Genomic DNA, 8,704 nt, shown 5'->3' on the forward strand with positions numbered 1-8,704 from the left:
ACATCATGGTGGGTATGTAATGCTGACCCGCATTTCTGGATTTAATTTTAACATCTACTTGAGACACTGACATTTCTAGAAAACTGTTTCCTGTGTTTGTTCGGGAGGGAAAAAAACAAACGCTTTGTTGAAAGCAACCTCTGTAATGATGTCTTTCTGGTTTTGGATTCTAAAAAGTGAACCACAAAGATTTTCTTTGTGTCAAAACGGGATCTGACCCGACAGCTCTAATGATCTAAATGATGCTTTTTATGCTGTTTACTGTAATCCTATCTATTCTAATCTGTCACTTCCCAACACAAACAAACAAACCATCCAGATAACTCAACCTCAGCGAGTGTTGCACACTTGACCGTCTGGTTTTAGCGATACAAAACCACATGATTGCTGTTTTTGATATTCACAACGCATTCAATTATCTGGTTTTGGTAAACATGCAGTCTCAGATTTCAAAAAACAAACATGACATTAACAGCACACGACACGCAGGCCGGCGGAGGCATGACTTCACGGTTAGTTGCGATGGAAGTGGTTGTGTGACTGAGCCGTTAGTCACAGCATCAAAGCAAAAAATGGTGTTCAGGGTAAAAAGCAGTTACTGGAAGCCAGGGTGTCCTGGCGGCTCTGTGGGCAGACACACATACCACGCATACGAGATCCAAAGGTCTACAATGTCCTTAATTACCGACCCCCAACCGCCAATCTCCTGTTTCTCTTCTCTCTATTAGAAAACATACTTTCCAGACTTCATTGATTTGTACCCAAGGACATTCCAGATGATAATGAAAAATATATTTTCATATTGGGTGTAATTTTGTTTTGGCAAGGACTCGTGTTGTAATCCTTTTGGTTGCCCGCAAAGAAAAGATCATATAGCACTTTCTAAAAAAGAATTTTGTCAGAGTCAAAAATAAAATGACAGAACAGATTAAGGGCGATAAATGAACGGGAAAATGCTTTTCTTGTTTCAAACATCACACACAAACACAAGCCGATTGAAACTCATTTAATAGTTAAGTTTTTAGTTTTAATTACATCCTAATTCATTCATATTTAACTCATTCCTAATGATGCAACTGCTATGTATATAAGTCATATTTCCTCCTCAATTATCTGATTTAAGTTAAGTGATCACATCCTCACATTTATTTAACCCAAATGAGCTGTTTGGTTGAGTTTTTATGGGAAATGTGCTAACATGTCGAATAGCAGAGAAAGGCTGACTGCTACTACTTTAATTTCAAGGAATGAAAGAAGAACAGAAATATGCAACTAATCTTAATCTTCTAAAGACTCAACATTTAGACCATTTACAGAGGACTTTGCAGAACAGTATTTATGATTATGTTAGAACATCAGCCACTCACTTTCGCTTTCACACTGGACACGAACATGAAACTGGATGAGAGTCGTCTTCTTCTCTGACCTAACCATCCATGCTTGACATCCTCCTACACAGGTGTGTTGCTCTTTATACTAGGCCACTTCACCTGACTTCCTCCTCCGATGCTGTATCAATTGCTACGTCCACTAGAGGTCACCGCTATCTAACAACAAATCTAAATATGGGTCATCGTGAGGTTCTTTCATGGACACATATGTCTGTTTTTCTGATGAGGGATGTCCTGATGTCCACAACAAAGAAAAAAAAAAGTTTCTTGGGAAAAAGTTGTTTTCATCCGTAGACTTATTTTGTTGAATACAAGGTGATAATGTCAAAATGCCACAGGAAGCTGTAAACACTGATACACCCGTGTCCTCTCAGTAACCTCGCGTCACACAGCACAGTAATGAGTTAAAGACTTCACGTGCCGTGACTTGACGTTCATGCGAGCCAAGTTACCTGTGCAGCTCGACAATCCGTTCCAGCGGGTTCGATTTCTGTGTTTATCTGTATGTTGGGACTCAAATGGCAAACAGGCCAAAACAATTACAACGAAACATGTCCAGGTTCTTACAAAACCCACTCGGCAAACGTGAAACCTGGCCTGCCGCTTTTCCAAACACGGCCTCCGGTTCAGGTCAAAAGTTGATTGGGAGTTGTTTATCGCTCACAGCCAGTGTTTGGTAAAGAAAAATAATAATTATCTTTCCGACTATTATCATTCCAACTCCACCCTCCACTTCCAGCCCATTCCAAGGAACCTCTCTCTCTCTCTCTCTCTCGCTGTCTGTCTGATGAGCACTGTTCAGGCTGTGTGTGTTCGGATCATTCAAGTTCAAAGTGTTTCAAACCAACAAAAGCAGAAGTCGACTGTTCTGGTATCGAGCCTGTCTCTGACCGTACAAGAAAAGACGAAATGAAGATGAAGGTAAAAGGAAAGTACTGCAAATCAAAGAGCATATTGTATATAAATAAAGAATAAAAACAAAAAAAGGATATGTACATTATGACTATTATTTAAATGTGAGAGCTTTGCAAAAAAGTGTCCAGAGCTTCTTTTGAATTTTCCCAACGATTTCTCTGCAGGAGATTTTCTTTAATGATCCAGTCAGAATTATGGGATACAGATATATCTGTCGACGTTTTCTTGGCTCTGTGCACCTTCTCTGTAATCCCGGCCATGGAAACATCTTCATCCATTTAAGCATCTGTCTTTGAAAAGGGAAAAGGAACTCATCAGCCGCTTTGTCAGCATCAGTCTGTTACAGGAGTTTCTCAATAAAAGAAGAGTTAACAGATAACTTTTTTTTTTTTTTTAATGGAGACACCATCCTGCTTCATTTCTTTGGAGTCTGATCTTTGGCTGCATCATCAGACAGAACTGTGAGGGCCTCCGTGCATAAATCCTTCATCGCGTTAATTCAGGGATTCAGACTTAGCACTTCTCTTAAAGTGCTTCACAAAAAGACAGTAAAATCACTACATTACCATGCAAATAGCCAGAAAAGGCCCAGCAGTTTGATTCAATCAAGCCTAATGCGATATCGGATAAAACAAAGTCAGCAAGATCTGGATTTTTATTTGGACCCATGTCAAATTGTCACACCAAACCCTAACACTAACCCTAACCCAGAGAAGGACATACTTAACATGATTGCACATGTTTTAAAGAAAATTAGAATCAACACAAATGCAAAGCGGAGGTTTGTTGACTACTTGTGTCAGACAGTTGTTGGACCCCAGCTGCACATGATTTCTGGCTGCCATACTTGTTTGGATCAGGAAACTGAGTCACGTCTGTAGGAAACGGGCTGAGATTCCTGTCATGAGGCGGCAGACTTAATGCTGTTTTGAGAATGCTGGAAATCCCTTCAAAACAAAGATGACAAAATGAGAGGCACGTCCGGGGCTTTAACCACGTCACCTGCTTCCGATGTTGGTGCTAAGCTAGGCTAATTGCTTCCTGGAGCTATGAACGCTGGGAAACTAATTGAAAAATAATTTGCTCATAAGTGTATTCCCGTAATGTCTGAGCATTCCTTTAGGTTGCTTGATGATAAGATCACTATGCTCATACACAGTATTTTGAATATAAAGTGATAATAATACAATAAGTCTACGGCTATCAGTTCATCCAGCAGCCTCCATTCCTACTGTCAGCCGACTGTCAGCTCCGCTCCAGAGACCAACCAAACAAAACCCTGGACACGTTAGGATTAAATCAAATGAAACGTATCGGTGCTGGGTTCGTCCATACAATTGCAATTAGCGCGCCTGTCAGTTAAAAAAAACCAACGGCCCGACAATACATGACCCTTGAGAGGGACAACTGTATGTGTGAAAAGAAGCAAAGGCTACATAATGACTCACTCGGGCTGTCACGGCTCCATAAATCAGCTGTAGCAGACTTTCCCCTCTGTCTCGTCTCCACGCCCAAACTTCTTACGGACACCTGTCGGCAGTCAAAGGGATGACTTACCTCACTTCTGCACTCTTTTTCCATTAAGCCTGATCTCCATCACACCAGAACATTACGGGGTGGGGGGGGGAGCAGTAAAACCAGAATTAGTATTACTGCACAGCAAGAGGGAGAGGGAGAGAGGATGAAGGGGTGTGAAGGAATGCAGCTGTTCAAACAGCTCTTTGATTTAGCGGTCACGGCGCCCAGGGTGAGTCACTCTGGCTCGAGCAGCGTGGAGATCACTCAGACGTTCATCCCTCTGGTCCGCCAGTTTTTTTCTGCTCTCCGTTGTGTGTGTGTGTGTGTGTGTGTTTGAAACTACAGTGTCGTCTGCACCTCAACTTGGTGACTGGTACATGCGGTATAGGCATGAAACGGCAGATTTCAATAAGAAAACACCCCAAAACATCTAAAAAAAAAAAGGAGTTTGTATTTCATAGAATGCACGTATATCTGATAGAAGAATGTCGGACATGTCGGTTTTCCAGCTTCTCTGTTTTGGCGGTGGCCTCCAGCTGACCATGTCCCCCACATGCAGAGATACCCTGCAATCCAGATGCAAGGCAGGCTCCGGTGGTGAAAATCATTCTGTGTGCCTGTTCTTCAAGGTAATTATAAAACACTCGGAATCAAGGCACCACACCAAGTTAGAACTGTGGATTGAAGGTGCCCCTTGGACGGCTCGACAAACGTGACGAATGCATTGTTTTTTTTCCTCCCTTGTGAAAACTGAAAATGTTCTTACATCCACGCTGAGGCTAACCACTAGTGCTGACCTGCGGCTATACTCCATAGTCAAATTCAGGCACTTTGAAACATTACCGAGGTGCAATTTCAAGCTTTTGACAAGGTTTTCCGTGTTGCAAATACACGTGTCGTTTGCGTCACGATTCAAAATCCAGCGCGTGATGGGGATTTTATATGTGGACAGACCTCCTGCCTCACAGACACATGCGTATCATTAAAACATGGTTTGTCAGAACCAATATGGCTGCGGCGTTCAACTCCAATTAGCAGCAGCAGCCATTGTCATTCCTACCGCATCTACATGCAACCTCAGTTTAAAGTGCAGCCAACTCAGTTAGCCAAAGATTGGTCTGCCAACCCTTGTTCTACATTTGTTATAATATCAGTTACTGGATGGAAGTTAATTAATGTTATCACTCAGATTATTAGCTGTCATTTGAAAGCTAATATGAGCTGCTACATTGCTTATTTAACAAATGAATGTGCCATCATTGACCTGATAGTGTCAACCTTAAACCCTCGGGACCCAATTAGCTTTAACAAAACTGTAATAGCCTTTAGTGTTATAATAATTGAAACTTTCCTACTACGGCTTAGCTTTTACAGAGCTCACAAAGACGAGGATTTGCACCTCATTTCACCGACCGCTTGCAATTTTTCACGTCCGAGCCAATGTAAACGCCAGCCTCCCTGCGTGTTGCCGTCCGTCAGCCCCCAAGTCGGTGTTCCGTCAGAGGGCGCACGCCAAAGGACCCTGACGGATCACTCGGAGAGCGAAGTCTTCTTGATTTATCTGAGAGGTCGCTGCAAGTGGGTTGCTGCTCTGGCTCCAGCATGATGGCGAGCACATGTCGTCTGGACAGTCTGATCAAAGCGCGTGCGTAAATCTCGCGGCTGCATTTTACAGTGGAGCCCGCTGCCGGGCCAGCAGTACATGTGTTTTGACGATCCTGCTTGTTATTTTGACGACGTGATTGCGTTGTTACTGTTTTTGTGCTGTATCTATACACAGCTGCGTCCTCGTGCGGAATCTGAGCCGCCCGAGTAGGGTTGGTTTTTTTTTTCCGAAATCCCATTGTCAGAGGGTTCCACATCATCAAGCTCATTTTTCCACCCCTATGCCCGAAAAAAAGGAAGATGTTTATGCAGTTTCGGTGCATGTTAGTCTATTGTCTCAACACCGCATGGTGGATCAGCACAATATGGGCATTCTGGGATGCCGTTTCGCAGCTGCCCCGAGTCATGGAAAAGCTATCTTGAGGGTTAAAACAGTCCAAATTGGATTAAAGCTTTGAAAACCGCCCCATGCAGTCACTGAACGCATTTTCCTCCACGCATGGTGACGAGCAACGTCCTTCAAGCAGAATTTGACAAAGACTTACTGTCTATGTTGGCTTACGGCTGCTATGTCAGGTGTTTCATGCCACCTCGGCACACTGAAACAACGCCGAGTTAAAGCAACACCATGTCGCCTTCGAAGTAATTCTGAAGATGCGGCATGAAAGTTGCATAGCGTGGCTTTAAAAGTCCAAATCAAAGTCAGAAAGTGTTTCAAAACGAACACGTATGGTCCCCGTTTGTCAAGAAGACAGACGGGAATGCGTTTATCACTGAATCTGATGCAGGTACGATGGAAAGCGTCACTTCAGTCGAAAGCAGAATGAATAGATTTAGATAAATCAGATAAATCTGGTGATGCTAAACAAGAGCGTCTTTTTTCTCAAAGCTCGAAGGGAGCAAGTAAATCTGCTTCTAAAAGGTTGGATGCGAGGCTAAACCGCTAAATCACAAACCCAGAATTTGTAGAAAAAATAAATCCCTTCTCTTGATTTATGTTATCATTTTCAGGTCAATGATTCCCATGGCGTGCGTAACAGTATATCGGGGGGGATTTAACGTGGCGGCAGGCCTGAGAATCTGTCTGAAAAATGTCAGGCATCACGCCGGAAAGTAAAATCAGATCCTTTCTTCGCAGCGACCTCGGTAACCTAGCGTTCACAGTGAAGGAGGCCTGCGAGGAGGCTGGCAAGAATCAATAAATCGTCGTGTCAAATGAAAGAGGTTTGTGTCTCGAAACATCACGTCCCTGCGCGGCCGGCCTTTTACACAAGCGGCCCGTCAGTCAAACAGCTCCCCCTCGAACTCTGCTCCGATCGGCTGGCTCACAGGGGTCAGTCCAATCGTCCTCCTGCTCTCTGGCTGTGTCAACAGCCCGAGCATGAGGTTTCAGTTTCCCCGGTGCACTTCTCACCTGCGTCCCCACTGAAGTCGTTGCCAAAAATGATCGCGTAGAAGCGGAGGGGTCGCCCGAGCGTTGGCTGACAGTGAAAGTCCTCTTGTGTGTGTGTGTGTGTGTGTGTGTGTCAGGAGGCGCGTGTGGTTTTTTTGCCTGTGCGTGTTAAGAGCTCAGGTCAGGTATCCGCCAGGCTCCGGTCCAAGCTTAAAAAACACCACCTGATCTGTGCGCGCGTGATACGTGTGTGTTGGGAGTGTGTGCATCAATGGAGAGCCTTGTGTTATCAGGCCGCCGCCACCAGCAACACCCCCCCCCACCCCACCCCCACAGCACCAGTATGACTAAAATGTAAATCGAAAGTGTCATAAAGCCCATATTGTCAGCCAAAACGCTAAGTTATGAAGAAATAATAGCAGGCCCTTTCATTAGGGAAGTGACAGCTCTCGTTTGCTCTGATTTTCCTCCCGGTGGAGCGATCCCGTAATTACTTCAATACTGGGAAACAGAGGAGTTGAAGAAACACATCTGGGATCAATGACAACGTTTTCTTTGGATATGAAAAAAAAAAAAAAAAAAAAAACAATGTTCGTACTCTGGCAGCATGTTTTGGTAGGAGCAACGATGTTCTGTGAAAAAAAAGAAAAAAAAATTGGGTGAACTGTTCAATCTTTGCCCCCCCACCGAAAGCTGCTCCGCATCCAAGCCGCACGCAGTTGTAATGCCCCGCAACTCTCAAAGTCAAACGTCTGTTCATTTGTTTTATTCATACAGAGGCTGTTAAAAATGAATTCATCTCTCCGCCACATTCACGAGAGTGTCCAGCCATAATGGCATGACAATAAATGAGACGCCATGTGGTCACGTTTCAGACAAACAGCAGAAGAATTAGTGGCTTTTGCCCGGACCACGCGGGCGGGATCGCGTCGCTGCTGCTGGTTGTCCACCCCGTTCATGGCCGACATGAATCACTGTCTGCCTGCGGTGTTGTTTTATCTTACTCATCGACTTTCCCCGACCTCGTTTTTTTTTTTCTCCTCTGGCTCTTTATAGTTGGATGTCGTTAGTGACAAAATGGAGCAAACTTGGAGGGCACTCGGTTGCTGTCCTTCAGAATCTGAGGTTACAGTATGTGGATGCTTCACAATACTCTGAAAATGTTCCTTGAAACACACACAGTAACTACAGTCGGAACCACATTTATCGCCTAAAACACAGTGACAAGCATTGTATCTATTTATAGTGTGGATGATTTGCCAACAATGACATATTGAGGGCTACAGCCAACTGCAGATCATCTTTTGTCAGTCCAATAATGTCTGCAGATTGAAATCTCTTTTAAATCAAAGTGTGAGGCTACAGTAAAGTTTTTCCCTCAATTATTAAATGGATGTTAGACAACCTTTCTGTGTTTTTCTTATGCTTCATTAAAAAAAAAAAAAACCCTCACAGATTGTCCTACTTTATCTACCAGTTAAAGAGGCTCTACGTAACAATTTGCTGTAATTTACATGTATTTGGCACTTTTTCATTCGTGGATTGTAACATGACATGAGAGAAATGTGACCAGCATTCTAGTGCCCAGCTCTGCACATCTATCAGGTCAAATATTCAACTGTACGACCCAGAAACAAAATGTGTTTTTTGACCAAAGAGGGGCCTTTAAATAGTTCATCTAAGAAGCCAGACACATGCTACAAGTTAGGATGCGTGTGGTGTCTGATAGCAAAGTTAAATCTGTTTATTTGGTCGTCACGTCATGTAAAAATAACAACAGATCCCGTTTCATACTTTAAACTTTATAACATGTTGAGCTGAGGTTCAAACATGCCACCAACAGCCATTGTGAACAGTGCACGATATTTATCTAGTTACTTTT

At 43.5% G+C, this 8,704-nt stretch overlaps 1 long non-coding RNA gene across 1 annotated transcript; it reads right to left on the bottom strand.

Annotated features, from left to right (window-relative positions):
• Window positions 1-858: 858 nt before the first annotated feature.
• LOC119029839 lies at window positions 859-5,491 on the bottom strand. The gene is made up of 3 exons (XR_005078108.1): window positions 5,238-5,491; window positions 3,755-3,836; window positions 859-2,596 (listed from the first exon to the last, which is right to left on the bottom strand). It is a non-coding gene; the product is annotated as an uncharacterized LOC119029839 (long non-coding RNA).
• Between the last annotated feature and the right edge of the window lie 3,213 nt (window positions 5,492-8,704).

Source organism: Acanthopagrus latus, chromosome 12 (genome assembly GCF_904848185.1).
Source record: "Acanthopagrus latus isolate v.2019 chromosome 12, fAcaLat1.1, whole genome shotgun sequence".
In the NCBI taxonomy this organism is placed as follows: domain Eukaryota; kingdom Metazoa; phylum Chordata; class Actinopteri; order Spariformes; family Sparidae; genus Acanthopagrus; species Acanthopagrus latus.